This window comes from Eleutherodactylus coqui, chromosome 1, assembly GCF_035609145.1.
Source record: "Eleutherodactylus coqui strain aEleCoq1 chromosome 1, aEleCoq1.hap1, whole genome shotgun sequence".
Classification (NCBI taxonomy): Eukaryota; Metazoa; Chordata; class Amphibia; order Anura; family Eleutherodactylidae; genus Eleutherodactylus; species Eleutherodactylus coqui.
This window is the reverse complement of record NC_089837.1, coordinates 487,945,889-487,964,053: the sequence shown is the minus strand read 5'-3', so window position 1 is coordinate 487,964,053 and position 18,165 is coordinate 487,945,889. Positions and strand designations below refer to the sequence as shown.

At 44.9% G+C, this 18,165-nt stretch overlaps 1 protein-coding gene across 2 annotated transcripts in view; it reads right to left on the bottom strand.

Annotated features, from left to right (window-relative positions):
* MSANTD4 (Myb/SANT DNA binding domain containing 4 with coiled-coils) overlaps positions 1-17,723 on the bottom strand; it is a 31,879-nt gene extending 14,156 nt beyond the window's left edge. For both annotated transcript variants that reach the window (XM_066586305.1, XM_066586314.1), the window contains exon 1: positions 17,608-17,723. The gene's annotated coding sequence lies outside the window, so the exon portion shown is untranslated. The remainder of the gene's footprint in view (positions 1-17,607) is intronic.
* Positions 17,724-18,165: the final 442 nt, after the last annotated feature.

Sequence of the window (18,165 nt, the reverse complement as noted above, 5' to 3'; positions counted from 1 at the left end):
GTCAAAGTGTTTTTCTTCATTATGTAGAATCAGCCAACAGATATAAGATCATCATTGTGCACCTGTCATGTGGTTTGGGAGAGGGGCTAACACCTGATGACTGGTTACCTTTAAAATGCATGCACTGGCAAGAATGAAAGCAAGTTTTATGGACTAAAGAATGGTCATGATCATGTAACCTTGGGCAATAAAACATCAAATTACTTGTGTGATATTGCTAAGATATGCCAGCCTATGTTGTCTGATTGTTGGGGTCTGAGCGACGTGACCCCTACTGTTGGCCAGAATAAAGTGTCAGAGGCTTTAGGAAAGTACCAAGTCATTTTATCTCCTGTCATCTCTTCTCAACATTCCCATGATCAACCCATTATAGTCAATGACCAATCCCTGCCAAATGGAGCCAACAGGAGATAAAAATGCCCAGCACTTTCCTAGTGCAGATTCTGCTTCATTCTAGTAGTTGAGGGGGTCACAATATGGCACAGATGATGATAACATATCCTATAAGGGTAACATCCAGTTCAGTTGGACTGATAATGGGTTAATAGAATGAGCTCCTAAAGAAATCAAACATTGCAAAATGAACCTAGTCAAAGATGCAGATCTTGGAGGCAGCGTTTGTTGACTGTTCCCTGGTCACCCTCGAGGCTATATGATTCTGTTGCTTATTTTACAAAATTCTGTTCCTAAATGCTGATCTTGGAGACTAGAGATGCAGTAAAAGAGGGTCAATGTGTATATGCTGACATGCCAAAAGTCCTGGGATGGCAGTATGTAAATTGATTATGAAATGACTTTATCTCAGGTGAATGGCCACACCTATATAAATTGTGAGGTGTTACCTCTTGAGTGTAGTTGACCATTGGCCAGCGTGCTCATGGCAATGTGACGTGAATCAGAGTATGAATGAAGCATGATAGTGGGTGTCAGACGGATGGCCCACTCAATTTCTGAAGTTGTGTGGGCATTTAACATTCTTCCATCCATGGTGTCATATGTAAACCAGAAAAACATCATAGTGAACAATGTAGTATCTGCCCATGGGTGCTTAATAATCGCGACCAGCGATGTCTGGCTAGAACTGTTCATGTGAACAGACAAGTAACTCTAGCAGACATCACATCCACATTGAATGCGGAAGGCCTCACACCTTGTCATCAGATTTAAGATGTTCAGAATTGTTTTGAGAAGCACTAAACAATGGTGTGGCCTACAGGCTCGCCAACATGAGCCCAATCAAGCATTTATAGGATGTGGTGGAGAGGTCCATTTGCACCCAAAATCCTGCACCTATAAATACCCCTGAGCTGTTTCTGGCTATCCAGACAACATGGCTCAACATTCTTCTAGAAGCCTTCCGTCCAATTTGTGGAATTGATGCCACATCGAGTTGCTGCATGATATTAGTTCATGTCCCATGACTTTAGGCATGCCAGTGTATAAGACATAAGGCTGCTGTATTCAAGGGATACATCCAAAAAGTTTTCTCCACATATCTTTTCTGTAGAGCAAAGTTGACTCATGAGAAGTATGTAAATTCTGTAAACATTTCCCTCTCTCTATCAGCACAATCCAAAACATACAATGTTCAGAGATGAGGAAAATATGAATAGAATTTAATATCAACTGTAAAAATGAGAGTACATTCGAATCAATGGGCCATCAATGTAATGCGGATGTGCTGGGTTCTCCAAAGAGACACTTGGTTGTTGTTTCCCAGTCTAACTACTTAATGAAAGTCCCAAATAACGGATGCCTTGTATTAACTTGGAATGCATCGGCAAAAATTATCAGAAAACATCCCATGTGAATACATCCCATATACTGGTTCAATAGCCAAAATGTACAAATTGGCCATGAAAGAGGAGCAGCTCTAAGGTCAGGCATTAAAGCTTGAGGCATTATAAAAAATGGCATACTCTGTGATCTGTACAAAGGTCATTTTGCAGGAAGGGGAGTAGATAGTCACAGCTGATCACCTATAGTGAATGGAGGATCCTGTGTGATCTACACATAGGTGTTACCTCTCAGTGTAATCCTGCCTGTGATGTCAGTATTAAGCAATGAATACTTGGCAGCATGAATAGATGCAAGTCAGCAGACTCTTTATTCTCCCATAATGTGTGAGACAATAGCTATGTTTCGACCTCCACAGTCTTTTTCAAGCTTAGAAATGTAATGAATGGTCAAGCACTGCCTGTTATTGGCTAAGTGCTGTGACCAATCACAGACAGCACTCAGCTGTCATTCAATGAATGGCTGAGTTCTGCCTGTGATTGGCTGAGCGCTCAGCCAATCAGATATAGCCTTTTCAGCAGGCAGGGATTTTAAATCCCCGCCTCCTGAAAGAGATTCAGAGCAGTGCATGGAGAAGACACAGCTGGACGCTCCTGAGCCACGGCAGCTGAGGAGAAGTGAGTATATATATTTTTTTTATTTTTAACACATTCTAGGGATGATTTTCAGGGAAGGGCTTATATTTTAAACCCTTCCCCGAAAATCCCTGTGATTGGCTGAGTGCTGTGACCAATCACAGGCAGCACTCAGCTGTCATTCAATGAATGGCTGAGTGCTGCCTGTGATTGGCTGAGCGCTCAGCCAATCAGATATAGCCTTTTCAGCAGGCAGGGATTTTAAATCCCTGCCTGCTGAAAGAGAGTCAGAGCAGTGCGTGGAGAAGACACAGCTGGACACTCCTGAGCCACGGCAGCTGAGGAGAAGTGAGTATATAAATTTTTTTATTTTTAACACATTCTAGGGATGATTTTCAGGGAAGGGCTTATATTTCAAACCCTTCCCCGAAAATCCCTGCAGGGCTTGCCAGCAGCCCATTGCTTTCAAAGGGGCTGCAGAAGCGCCGGTCTCATTGAAAGCTATAGAAGAACATCGAGATCCTCGGCCACAGCTGTCACAGCTATGGCAGGAATTTCTTCAGTCCCCTCGGGGAGTTATCTTGTCACTGAACATTGTGATAGTGCTGTCACAGTGTTCAGTGACAGGGGGACTCCCTGCTGGGGAATATTCACATGGCAGCAGTGGAGAGGTGAGTATACCGTATATACCGGCGTATAAGACGACTTTTGAACCCCGAAAAATCTGCTCTGCAGTCGGGGGTCGTCTTATGCGCCGGTAATACAAAAAAAAAAAAAAGTGTAAAAAAAAAAAATTTTATTACTCACCTCCCACGGCGTTCTGTCGCCACACACGTGGCTTCAGCCAATCACACTATTCAATGACATCATTGAATGGCTGTGATTGGCTGAAGGCGCACGTGTTAGCAATCACACCCATTCAATGATGTCATTGAATAGTGTGATTGGCTGAAGCCACGTGTGCTTTAGCCAATCACAGCCATTCAATGATGTCATGGCTGCCGGCGTGTGTATTAGCTTTCTGGAAGCGGGGATTTCAAGCCCCACATTCAGAAAGCTATGCTGCGGCGGGGACGAGGAGCGAGCGACAGCCTGCCGGAGCGAGCGACATCCTGCCGGAGCGCGACAGAACGCCGTGGGAGGTGAGTAATAAAATTTTTTTTTTTTTCTCCACTGAATACCGGCGTATAAGGTGACAGTTGGGGGGTCGTCTTATACGCCCCGTCGCCTTATACGCCGGTATATACGGTATATATTTTTTTTACCATGAAGCTAGTCAGGGACCCTGGGTGGCAGTGGCGCGGTTCGCTGTGGCGTCCTGTGATGACGTTGCGCCTGCGTTCAGGTCGGCGAGCGGCAGTGCCATGCTCCGGTGTGCATGCGCGGCATGTGGCACGTGTGTGCCTGAAGTGAGAGGCGCGTGCACTGTATCTCTGTGAGTTATAGTGGCTGGCTGGGAGCTCTGGTCAGCCGGCTTGATTGATCTCTGCCTTAAGGACAGTGACTCCTGAATATAGTCTGGAAGCTTCTGATAGCAGTTGCCAGTTATTGGTTCCTCCCCTGTGTGTTTGACCTCGGTCCTGCTCCAGTGGAAGTTACCCTGTCCCGATCCAGCTCTGCCTGTGTTCTGTGGCTTCGTTCCTGTTGGTCATTCCATCTGCCAAGCCTGTCAGTACTAGTGAGTAGTCACCTGCATAGGTTCAGCGATCCCTTCTTCTCCTGCCTTAGGCAGCGTAGGGTCAGAGTTGGTGGCCTGGACGTGTCCTCCTTCAGGGTTATCTCCAGGAAGGGACATTGGCGTCGGTGAGAGTCAGGGAGCCCCGCGCTGTGCGTACCTATGCACCCCACTAGTACTGTAACATATTAACTGGCCCAAAAAACAGTTTCCTGCGGGTTTTTTTGGTAGGATTCTCTGTGTGAATGGAGTCCTACAATGCGATTACCGGTCAGATTCATGGCCGAGCCGGGATGGTTCAAGGACCTGTTGGGGCGTCTCAGCCATCATGAGCAGCGGTTGGTTGTGGCCTCTGATCCAGTACCTGAACCTAAATGCCCATTACCCGAGGTAATTTTGGGGGACCGGAAAAAATTCTTTGTCTTCCGGGAGGCTTGTAAATTGCTTTTCCGCTTGCGGCCTCGTTCCTCTGGGTCTGAGTCCCAACGGGTGGGGATTGTTATGACGTTGCTCAGAGAAGGGCCTCAGTCCTGGGCCTATTCTTTACCATCTGATTCCGCTTGTCTGCAGTCGGTAGATTCTTTTTTTCCTTGAGCTTGGGAATATTTTTGATGAAGCCGATCGTGCAGGTTATGCAGTGAGTAAGTGGTTGGTTCTACGCCAGGGATGCCAGTCGGCAGAAGAAGATTGCTCCAGTTTCAGGCAGTATTTTGGCGAATCTGCATGGAACGACTGTGCACTCAAAGATTTATTTTTGGTAGGCCTGTCTGACGCAGTAAAAGATCTATTGCTGTCCCATCCGTCACCATCCACCTTGAATCAGGCTATGGAATTGGCAGTCAGAGCGGATCATAGACTCAGGTCTAGAAGGGATGCTAAGCTAGTGCCCGTCAAGAATGTTGTGTCAAGTCTCTAGCGACTACAGCCTGTAACCCAGTGTCAACTTCCGGAGCTGATGATATGGAAGTGGACCAATTAAGTCCTGGAGAGCGGAGACGCCTCCGGTTTTCTAACCAACTCTGCTTTTACTGCAGCAAAGCTGGTCCTCGCATCGCATCCTGCCAGGAAAGGCAGCTACGGAAGAAGCAGGAAAATTTCAGCTCCTAGGTGACTGTCGGGAGGGTCATCTAGGAGGTCAGGTACTCCCTATATTACTGGTGCCTTGTAGTGTGTCTTACAAGGCTTTTCACAGGGTGGGACAGGCATTTATAGATTCTGGGTCAGCCGCGAACCTTATCCATTTGCAGTTCGTAAGACCACTGGTGTCAAGTTTTACCGCATTAGGTTTGCCGATCCGCTTTACCAGTATTGATGCAACCCCTCTGGCTTCTGGAGTAGTGCGTTGGAGGACACCAGAACTTCGGTTCATGGTGGGCGCATTACATTTGGAGGTTATTTCGTTCCTGGTCATGGAGAATATGTTCATGGATATCGTTCTGGGATTGCCGTGGCTAAGGACGCACAATCCTCAGTTCGATTGGACTACTTTGGAGCTAGTTCGGTGGGGAGGATGCTGTCATTATTATCTAATGGCTGTTATATTGTGCTCCACCGATACTATTAGTATTCCGAACTATTTACTGAATTTTCAAGATGTGTTCTCTAAAAAGCTTTCGGAGGTATTACCCTCACACCGCAAATGGGATTGTAGGATTGACCTTGTCCCTGGTAGCCCCATCCCTAAGGGGGCCATTTTTAACCCATCGGGTCGGGAGCATGAGGCTCTTAAATCCTATATTTCAGAGGCTTTAGCCAAGGAACATATCAGACCATCAAAGTCACCAGCTGTAGCAGGCCTATTTTTTGTTGAAAAGAAAGATGGGTCTTTGCGGCCTTCTGTTGACTATCGGGCTTTAAACAAGATCACCATAAAGAATCAGTGCTTGCTCCCTCTGATCCCTGATCTCTTGAATCAGGTGGTGGGAGCACGTTGGTTCTCTAAGCTTGACCTTCGGGGGGCTTATAATCTCATACATATTAAGTCTGGTGATGAGGGGTTTATGAATGCGGTCTTCCATGATTATCTAGGGGTTTTTATGGTTCTCTATTTGGACGACATTTTGGTGTACTCGTCAGATTGGGACACGCATGTCAGACATCTGCCACTGAATTAGTGAGGATTTTCATTAAAGAGATTATAAGGTTGCACAGAATGCCGGTCAATATAGTTTCGGATCGGGGGGGTGCAATTTGTGGGCCAATTTTGGAGGGCCTTCTGTAAAAACTTGGGAAAATCTCTGTCTTTCACATCAGCGTTTCATCCACAGACAAATGGGCAAACAGAACGTAAAAATCAAGACCTAGTACAATACTTGCATCTTTTTGTGGGCGAGAGGGTCAATCGATGGGTAGAGTTTTTACCCTTTGCCGAATTTGCCATAAATAATCGTATAAATTCCGCGACGGGGTTGTCACCTTTCTTTTGTGTGTTCGGTCAGCTTTCTGACTTCCATTCCAGTACCCACAGTTTGTCCCGCGGTTGATGTTGTTACTAGTGAGTTGCGGGACCTCTGGAATGGTATACACAAGAACCTGGAGGAAGCAAGTGGTCGTATTCAACTACGTAGCTGTAAAAGGTCCACTGTGTCGGAGCCATTTAAGGTCTATCTGTTCATAAAGAATTTAAAATTGAAGCTCCCCTTGGTAAAGCTGGCGCCGCACTTAGCCAATAGCTATCTAATATATAGAACACAATGGCTGATACTGTCAGAGCTGATACTGGCATAAATATCACACAACTGAAAGAAGCAGCGCAAAACTGAAAAACATGGAGGGAGTTCACTTTTAGGGTCGCCGAGGGTCAGGAACGACTAATGACTAACAACAACATACTGCCAGAAAACTTAGTTTTGTTGTCCATGGCAATTTTCCTGTTACGGGAAAATGTACTAAGCCAGGCATTTGCGATGTTGTGCTTAAAGGGGTTGTCCCGCGCCGAAACGTTTTTTTTGTTTTTTTTTAACCCCCCCCCCCCCGTTCGGCACGAGACAACCCCGATGCAGGGGTTAAAAAAACAAACCGGGTAGTACTTACCCGAATCCCGGCGGTCCGGCGTCTTCATACTCACCTGCTGAAGATGGCCGCCGGGATCCTCTCTCTCTGTGGACCGCAGGGCTTCTGTGCGGTCCATTGCCGATTCCAGCCTCCTGATTGGCTGGAATCGGCACGTGACGGGGCGGAGCTACACAGAGCCGGCATTCTGCACGAGCGGCCCCATTGAAGACAGCAGAAGACCCGGACTGCGCAAGCGCGTCTAATTTGGCCATTAGACGGCGAAAATTAGACGGCAACCATGGAGACGAGGACGCCAGCAACGGAACAGGTAAGTGAATAACTTTTAAAACTTCTGTATGGCTCATAATTAATGCACAATGTACATTACAAAGTGCATTAATATGGCCATACAGAAGTGTATAGACCCACTTGCTGCCGCGGGACAACCCCTTTAATACATAAAGATGACACAACAAGTTACTTCCCCAAAAACTATTGTACACCCAAAATAAATTCAACAACCTTTATTTAGAAAGTAAACACATGTACTCATTAAATACACTTCAAAAACTCAAAGACATATCATTATGGCCTCCTGCCCACGGCCGTGTCGGACTCCGCCAGTGGAACATTGCAACGGAGTCCGACACGGCGCCCTCCAAAAGACCCCATACTCACCTCTCCGGATCCGCCACGCGAGTCCTGTCCGGCGAGACGACGTGCATGCGCAGTGCAGCACATGACGCTCACAGCAGACGTATCGTGTGACAGACGGAATGGAAGCCGGCCGCACGTTTTTCCACGGCAATTAGAACATGCCACGACTTCTTTAACGCTGCGGAATTCTGCGGTAGAATTCTGCAGTGTGAACATTGAGGAGGCAGAAAGCTATTAGGTTCAATAGAACCTAATAACAACAGAATAACACCGTGGATTTCCGCCGCGTTAAATGTGGCAAAAATCCATCCGTGGGAATTAGCCCTAAGGCTGCCCTCCCACAACTGGGTCAGATTCCAGATGCGGGATTCCACATCAGAATCCGACCCCTGTCTACCTGTCATTTTCTTCTGTACTGTGGATGTGCCGGCCGTAACGGAGTCGCACATGCGCAGCACAGATATACATCGCTAGGCGATGATGCTGGTCTCGTGACCTTTCTGCAATGATGATTGCTGAAGGACCGCAGGACAGGCAGCTTCCACTGACTTCAATGGAAGCCGTCCGTTTGTAGCCCGCACAAAAATCGAGCATCCTGCAATTTTCCCCCCATGAGCTCGTGGGCAGGAAAAAGCGATTTTCTATAGCATGCTATGGACGGTATTTGCTGCGAAATCCGGTTTCTGCAATGCAAATATGGCCGTGTGCAGGTGGCCTAATTCTACAATAGGGCAAACAGTAATGACAAGAAACTTAGAAGGATAAACATAAACCTCCTAACAAGAGCAGCATAGTAGAACAACCAAAGTGCACATACAGTCCAATGGAATAGGACAAGAAAGTATAATATAGTGCAAGTGCATGAGATAATCAGAAATTGAAAGTCCCAAATGGAATACCGCGCCATGGTAGGGTATTGGAAATTAACAAAAAAGTCCTAAATACCATCAATGCTCCAGAAAGTGAATGTAGATAAATCAAGGCTAAAATAGCCGCTAAAATATATGCCTGTAGTGGCACCCCAAGCCCCACGCGTATAGTTGTGTTACACACATCTTCCTCAGGGCAAATGGAAGTCCATGAGTACACGTTATTTATAGTAGTAATTGTGCCTGAAAATTTCCCACTTTAACCATTTTCATTGAACCTCAACCAGGATTTCATATGACCAGTCATTCTCCAAAATGTGATTGATGATGATAAAGCTCCACAGCTCTGGCTAAGCCTCATAGGGCCATGTAATGCACTGCAGTACTGAAGTACTGCAGTGTATTATAACAGTGATCAAGTGTGATGACATTCAAGTCGATGTAAAAATAAAAATGCTATGGCTCTTAGAATGCGGTGAAACAAAACAAATGTATATATTTTTTGTAAATGTCTTGGTGTACAAAAATAGCAAAACATAAAAAACTGTGTAAACTTTGTATTACAGGAATCATGTTACCACGGAGAAAAATGTTATGTCACATAATTTATTCAACGCGAGGAATGCTGGAAAAATTAAATGAAATTATTTTTTTCTGCACAATCTCGCCCCCCCCAAAAATATTTTTTTTTGTAGTACACAGAATGGCCTGTAGGGGATTATGGACAGGCATTCTTGTATCAAAAGTGAGAGAAAACATCTGTGGTTGTAGCAGCAAGCGATATAAAAGGCTCAGTTCCTGCCACACTCAGGGGGAAGTTGAAAGCTCAGCTCAGCTGAAAGAGCTGCAAGCCAGAGGTCCATTGGGGACCAGTAAGGTTGGGTTCTCACACGCCGGACTCCCAGCGGAAATCTCGCGGTTTGGTCGCAGCGTAAAACCGTGAGATTTCTGCCGGTAAAGCGGTGCTTGGCCACGGGTTTTGAAGTGGCCTGGCCGCTTGCTTTTCCGCTGCGGCCGGCGCTCCCACGCCGCAGCACTGGCTTCTGCTGACTTTGCCACGACAGATTCGCCATCCTATGTGGATGAGATTTCTGAGAAATCTCATCCACATGGCTGGCTAATCACAGATTTAGCGTCCGCAGGCGAATCTGCCACGGCGAAATCCTGGACGGACTTTCTGTAGCAAATCTGTTCTGTGTCAACCCACCCTAAGAGTCTGACAGGGAGGCCGCCCCAAGACTCTCACCCAGGTGGGGTATGGACAAATGAACTTTGCTGATGTAATGAACTGTGCGATATATGGAATAAATGCTATATATATATATATATAAACACACACACACATACATGCATTATATGGTGATTCTCTCCCTTGGAGGCCCAAACACTCCTCAGAGAAAAAATAAAATATTCACTAGGAAGTCTGAATGATCTCTCAATGAGCAATTTTACTGGTGTTTCCCTTTAAAATCTAATGAGGACACAGCAGATCTATTGTCCAGGAATAGAAGTGGCTTGAGCGAACTAGATGCAGATTTATATTTATCCTGCAAGCCTGAACATGGAAGTTTTACTTAGTAAAGGTTATATTGTATTCACTGAGACTTGTAATTAGGCTAAATCTTGTACCCATGTATTGCAGGTTCCACTACAGATCACTTAGGTATCACTTGTGAATACTTCTATCTTCTCAGGGGTCTAAGCCTACTATTAAGTCTATTACATCTGTTCTATAGTCCCGCTTTTGACTACTTTAGGACCTGGAACACCTTCATTGTTAGAGATAAGGAGTCTCCTAGACCCGATTTTTCATTGTCTTGCCTTAAAACCCACTACTCTTTGAAGCACTACAATATATGAGTTTCTGCTAGGGTTGCCACCTTTGTCACTAAAATTACTGGCCAATGTAGAGGGTGCGTAGTTTTGGAGTTTAGCTTGTCACAACATATGTTTTTACCTCCATAATTAAAGTGACCCTAGTACTAATAGTGTCCCTCTCAGTGGCCCTAGGAACAATAGTGCCCCCTCTCACTGGCCCAAATAGTTATAGTGCCCTTTTTTAGTGCCCATATAATAATAATAATAATAATGCCCCAATAATAATAGTGCCCCTCTCAGTTGCCTTAGTAATTATAATGCCCACTGTCAAAGGTGCCAATAATAGTGCCTATTAGTAATAGTGCCCCTTTTTAGTGGCCCCAACAGTAATAGTGTCCCCTCTCATTGGTTCCAATAATAATACTGCTTTTTCTGGGTGACCTCAATAATAATAAGGGCCTCAATAGTCATTGTGCCCCCTTTTAGTGGTCCCAGTAATAATAGTGACTAGTTTAGTGCACCTAGTAATAATAGCACCCTGTCTAGTGGTACCAGTAATAATGGACCTCTGTTTAGTGGCCCCACTTTAGTGACCTTTAGTGGAAATTACTTGGTGGGCTGGCGGGTGGCAGCCCTACTTTCGGCAGAGGAGCAACTAGGGCCTAATTGCTGAAGCCATAATTGACCCACCACTTAAAGAGGCATTATCACTCAAGAATCATTATTTATATTAATTTCTAAATAGTCAGCCAACACAAAAAATAACTCTCTAATTATAACTAAAAAAAAAAAATGCTTTACACGCTGCACACACATTACACAAATAGGCCGACTCACCTCCGAATTTGGCACTGAGCGTCTCGTGAGGCTGTTCCATCATGCCTGACACCTTCCCATTAACCTCAGTGGCACAGAGTGTAAAAAGTTCTCACTAGTTATTGTGAGATCCCGCAGCTATAACTAACTGTGGCAGTTATGGAAGCAGCTGTTCTAAAGAGACATCATACTTCTGGAAATAAAAGCAGCATTCTTAGAGACCTAGCCGCCCTACAGTGACAGGTGACATGAGGGGAGTGCACTCTCCCAGTGCTACAAGACAGCTTTTGTACGAATAGCTGTCCACTGAGCTCTAGTAGAATAAGTGGAACTGTGAGAGAGCTGCTTATTGTGAGAGGTTTATGGGAAGGCAATGGGCATGAAGCAAGCCGCCTGACAGAAAGTTTGGCACCAACTTGGAAGTGAGGTGTACTACTGGTCAAAATTTTTGGAACACCTTGATTTTTACCTTAATACAGTCCAACAATTTATGGTTCAAAAGTAAGTTAAAAACAAAAAAATATTATGAAATTTTAACTTGATACTCAACAATAGTCTGAATTTATGATTTAAAACAAAGGACCACATCAAAGACAGCTGCTCTGCAGCACAGAAAGCAAATTATGGTTTGAAATTGGATGCAAACTATTCTTACAGCTGTCTCAACTTTTGTAGATTACTTTCAAACCCTCTGATTCTATATAACCAGTGTTGGAACAGACTGCATTACAACATCCGCTAGTGCAGGATTTGGACTGCTTTGCTACTCAGGACAGAACACATTGCTGTCATAATGGCAAGTAAAAGTCAATTAAGCAAAGAAGACAGACAGACAATTACAACCCTTAAAAGTGTAGGTCTGTCATACAGAAAAATTGCTAAGAAATCCGAGGTGGTAGTAAGAACAGTTTCCTATACCATCAACAGGCACTAAGAAACTGGAGGAAACTAACAGGAAGAAATCTAGCAGAGCAAAGGTCGCTACAAAATCAGATGAGACGTTTTTGAGAATCCATAGTTTACATGATCAGCGCCTCACAGCACAAATTCTTCAAGCATTTAGCTTAAGGCAGCAAAAATAAACACGTTTCCATTTCAACTGTGAAGAGAAGACTTCTATCTGCAGGTTTGACAGGCAGAGTATCAGTAAGAAAGCCACTGCTAAGATTAAAAAATCTTAAAGAAGCCTTGCCTGGGCAAAGCAGCACCTCCAGTGGACTACTGAAGAGTGGAAGAAGGTCTTATGGACTAATTAATCAAAATGTGACATCTTTGGTACAACAGGGTTTTAGTGCGTCGTTGAATAGGTGAAAGGATGGTTCCTGAGTGTGTGACACCTACTGTCCAACATGGAGGAGGAAGCTAGATGGTCTCTGGTGGCTAGCAGACAGGATGAAAATTGCTACCACAGCATTTTGATACACCATACAATATACTCTGGTGTACACCTAGTTGGTCAGGGGTTCATATTGAAGCAATACAATGATCCAAAACGTACTTCTAGATTATGTTAGAACTACTTAAGAAGACAAGAAGAAGCCGGTAAGCTTCAAACCCCATTGAGCTTATTTAGGATGAACTGGATCGAAGAGCGACAGCACAGCAACTTACAAGCGCAGCACATTTGTGGGAACTTCTACAACAATACAGGAAAGAAATTTATGGACAATATATGAATGCAGTTGCAGAAAGAATTCCTCAATTGTGTAAAGCTGTTATATCAGCTAGAGGAGGCTACTTTGAAAAGTATGACATCTAGATTTAATATTGTGGAACAAAGTTAATCCATTATTTGTATTCATCTTAACTAGTGTGTTTGTTATATGCTCATTTCAAACTACACGTGAGACACTGTGTAAATATCCATAAAAATTGGAAAAATTGAGGTCTTTTAAAGTTTTTGACCAGCAGTGTAAATTTGCATATTTGCATAATGTGTGTACGGCTTCAGTTCCTAATCTCAGCCATGACTCAAGACTACGCTCCAGCCTTGCCCATTGAAAATCTGGTACTTGTAGTACTACGTCTGGTTCTGTCATCTGATTATGTGCCTGCCTAGCCTGGTAGATACTCCACCTGGTATTTGGAGTGCTATTTCTGGTCCTAACTCCTCTCTTGCTTCATACTTTGCTCTTGTATCATCCTGAACACTCTCTTGGTGGTGACCTTTGCCTCTTTTCCTGACCATGCCACATTTCAACAACACCACTTCCACGATTATTTGACTTTTCTGGGGGCCGTGACCTAGGCATTCTATAGCAAAGTCTACACCTCCCTGCAAGAGTTAAGGGGAAATACCGTGGGATTTCTTACACTATGCATCCTAGTTTAGCTTGCATCAAATGGACTGCAGCTTAGAGAGTCCATGTTCTGATGCATGGTCATGACAATGTATCCCACTGGAGATGAAGACTTATTTGAGTGCATTCTCCATATAGCATTTTAGTCAAGGTCAGTGCTGTGTACAGTTACAATCAAAATTATTCAACCCCATTTACAATTTAGGTTCCTTTACCAAATTTACAAACTTTCAGCTGTGTGTAAAAAAAACAAACAAACAAACAAACAAGAACAATGTAAATTCTTCCACACAACATGCAATCAAACGTCACAGTCAACAAAGTCCTAGCTAGTCCAGGTATTTGATGTGTTTTATCTCAAGCACACCCGATGCAACTAATGAAGCTCTTTATTATGGCCCTTTTACATGGGCCGACAGTCTTTTAAACTGTCGGCCCATGTAACCTGATGTCACCGCTAAGGTTGCCAGCACTCATGCAGAGCGTTTAGGCTGAGAAACTTCTATGTAAAGTGCTGAACAGGGAGCATTTACTCATAACGAGAAGCTAGCGATCCAGCAATAGAAAGTCAGCGATACATTTACACTGAATGATTATCGCTTACATCTATTCGCTTGAACGAATTTTGAGCAATAATTGTTACGTGTAAATGGGCCATAAGTTACATCAGGTGTGCTTGAGAAAACACTTGATTTGCAAATGTGTGCAATCCATTGATCACATCTGTTCTGTTGGGTGACAGAGACAGAGAGAGTCCCTTCCCTCAGTCAGCCTTTTACATGCCATGGTCGCATTGATCATGGCTTGTATAGGGTTAAACAGCAGGGATCAGAGGTTTCTCTGGTTCCTGCTGTTAGAGCAGGTACTGAGTTATAACCAGACAGCCAGGCCTTAATTCCTACCAGCACAAGAGAGCCGTGTCATTATTCTAATGCACTGCAGTAAAACGCACAGTTTCAAAATAAAGCCTATTAGTAGCACCGTTAAAAAGCGTATGGATGGCTACTAAGGGGTTACGGCTGATATTACACAAGTACTAGTGAACACCACTAGCACTAGCATTGTCCCAGCAATTTCCGGGCTGCACCTGCACTTGCTGGTTCAGCCAGGCAATTGTCGGTAAAACATAAGTGCAAGCAGCAACCACCAAGGCTTGTATAAGGGACCTTTCACATGGGACGGAATTAGGACGCAGGACACACCCAAATCCACAGTCGTGGAAATTCACACCTAAATTTCTTGGTAATACTGCACATTTTTATGCAGAATTGAAGACAGGTTTTAAGTCATTTTCAATTCTGCATCAAAATCCGCAGGTAGACTGACGATTTTGGTGTGGACTTTACTGCAACTTGCAGCACGTTTTTGAAAAATCCCTAAAGGTAGGTTCACATGGGGTGGATTTGCAGCAGAGTTTTCATGCAGGCCCTCCGCATTGAGAATCCGCAGGATTTGTAGTAGCAACAAAGTGGATGAGATTTTCAAAATCTTGTTCACGCGCTGCTGAAAAAATACACATAAAACCTGAGCGGAAATTGACATTTACTGCGGAATTTAAATCTGCAGCATGTCAATTTTAGCACTGGATATGCTGCAAAATCCATCTTTTCTCAATCAGGAGGTGAATTCTGCATCAAAATTTGTGTTAAAAACCAAGTCAAAATCCACGACATGTGGTATGGGTTTTGATGCAAACTTTCAGCTGAGGATCTGCTATGGAATGTCTGCTGCAGCAAATCCACCTATACGAACATGCCCTACGGATGCCTTCACACAGCAACATGCAGTAAATTCTGCACCAAAATCTGTAGGGCTATCTGCAGATTTTGCTGCGGAATTGAAAATAACCTAAAGGGGTCTTCCAGGGAGAATACTATTGATGACTTGTCCTTAGGATAGATCACCAATAGGTCATCGGCTGGGGTCTGTCGCTCGGGACCCCGACCGATCAGCTGAGTAGGCGCATTCTGTCAGCATAGCAAATACACAGAGGTCAGAGTGGAAGCAGCGGAAATCTTCACGCCAACTTCTGTGTAGTGGCCGGTGCTTGTAACTGTAGCATAGCTCGCGTTGATTTCAATGAGAGCCGTGCCTGCAGTTAAAAGGGCCAGCCACTACACAGAGGTTGGAACGGAGACTTCTGGTCCGACCTCTGTGTATTTGCAGTGCTGACAGCATACCCCGCTCAGCTGATCGGTCAGAGTCCCGAGCGACAGACCCTGGGCGATCAACTACTGGTGACCTATCCTAAAGGTAACCCTGGAAAAACCCCTTAAATCTGCCTGCAATTCAGCATCAAAATCCACAGTCAGAAATAGTTCTGCCTGTGTGAAAGCACTCTAGTAGCACCTAAGGCCCCCTGTCCACAGACCTGATTTCGCCAGCGGTAAATCGCCGGCGAATCACGCCGTCTGAAGCTTTCCATAGCATTGCTATGGAAAGCGCCGACCCCGTGTCCACGAGCAACGAATCATTGCGATTCACTGCTGGCAGCCGGCAATTTGCAGAATGCTGCGAATTGCCGCGATTCTCCGCGGTCAGCCTATCTGTCAGATAGGCTGACCGGCGGAGCTTCGTCTGCCGGCTCCGGCTCCCGCGGCAGAGATCCGCCGCGGGATACCGCAACGCCCGTGGACAGGGGGCCTAAGGGGATGGAGGTTAGATGGGGTCTGATTTACAGCAGAAAGCCTGTTTGAAAATCTGCACTATTCGGTTCGGATTTTGAACGTGTTTTAGTGCGTATTCCTGTGCAGAATTCATCTTGTTGCGAAGAGGCGAATTCCTCAGTGAAAACTGTGATTAAATTGACACGGCGCCGAATTGAATACCGCAGCCATTGTCAATTTCTGCACGGGTTTGGTGTGGATTATTTCCGCAACTTGTGAACGAGATTTTCAAAATCAGATCCACTTTGTTGCTACTGTAAATGCCGCAGAATTTCCATGCAGTGGGTCTGCACAGAAATTCCGCGGCAAACCGCCTCGTGTGAACCCAGCCTTCTAGCCCACACACGTATGAACCCCGGCATTCTAGCCCACACACGTATGAACCCCGGCATTCTAGCCCATACACGGCATGTCCCAGCCCATAGGTAATTGTACTTAGACTTCTTGTTGTTTCAAGTTCCAAGTCCAGGTGTAGCCTGGTAAGTAGCAGTATAATGTGTTACCCGCATCCTTATCGCTCGTGCCCTCGCATCCTTATGCCTCTGGTAGCAAAGTGATGGCTTTCACATACTTTACTCTCATCTGTATCAATAAGTGACCATTAATACTAATAGTGAATTTACACATGGATTCTATATGTAACCATTTTCATTGTGACATGTTTAGCTTTCCTTGATGAGCGTCCTGATGACAGATGTGAAATATCGAAACTCTGATTAGATGGAGGGATGTATGATCTTTTTAATGGGGAGGGGGATGTATGACACCATGTCAGTATACTGATCCATAAAAACCTGTACGTGACAAAATGACTAGTTCTAATTACTTTTAACTATTGCAGCTCTACATCTTGCTACGCTGGCACCTACTACAGACACATCATTCATCCTGGGAGACCTGGGATAACCAGAAATTCAATGATCAGAGTATGCAGAAGGATGAATGCAGAGCAGGAGCTGTGAGTAAATATCTGCAACCACTGCAGTCCTATGTGATCTACTAAGAGCAGCACAACAACCCCTTGTAAATGTAGTATCAGGTGCAATGGAAATATAGAGTCACCCTCCAAAAAGGTCTTGCACAGCCTTGCAAAGTATCTGTAGTAGTTGCCATAGGATACAGGTTGTGAGCAGGTTAAATGAGTAAATATGTCATTGTCCCTTAATCCAGCTACCCCATGGATGTAGTAGGGCTGAGCTTGCCATTTAGTTGGGACTGTAGGTAAATCTACTACATTGCAAAGAGTTAAATGACAGACTCAGCTCTGCTAGATCTGTACATAGATCACCGACAAGATCCACTTTACATAGCATAGCAGACAAGATGGCGATGTGGAGCAGAGGGAAAGAGCAAGAAGAGGCCAAGCAGTGAGCAGAGAGCTGCAGATCCCGCAGGGAGAGGAGAGAGTCTGCAGGCTGCAGACAGGGAAGTTGCTCTTACCTGCAGACGCAGTGCACCGAGTAGTATGAATCCCCCCGGGCACAGACACACCAAGGGATGCCCAGCCCCAGATAATAATAGCAGAGGGGGGTTACTGGCAGGCACAAGAGCTGGCGGACACAGGGAGAAGGAGGGGAGGAGGGGAGGGAGACAGGCTGCAGAGGAGGAGGAGGAGGAGGAAGGGCACAGCTACTACAAGGAGGCACAGGATGAGAAGGGTGAGGGCAGGCTGTGGTACAGCAGACACAAAGAGGCTGATCTGATGGGGAAACTATAAATAGCAACAGCAGGAGCAAAATAATAACAAATAACCAAAACAAACTGCAACTGTATCACTACATGCAGGATACTATGTGCTGTATCTGCATGCACAGATTTACTGGATACTATGTATCTGTTTAGGTGCAGCTGTGGAAATCCTGAGAAACATCTGCAGTCTGGACCACAGACATCACATGGGGTTACTAGATGTCTTGATTTGGCAGAGCTCAGTTTGCATCCTCACAAATGCTAACATTAGGCTATGTCTACTTTAGAGATTTTTCCGGTGATCAACAT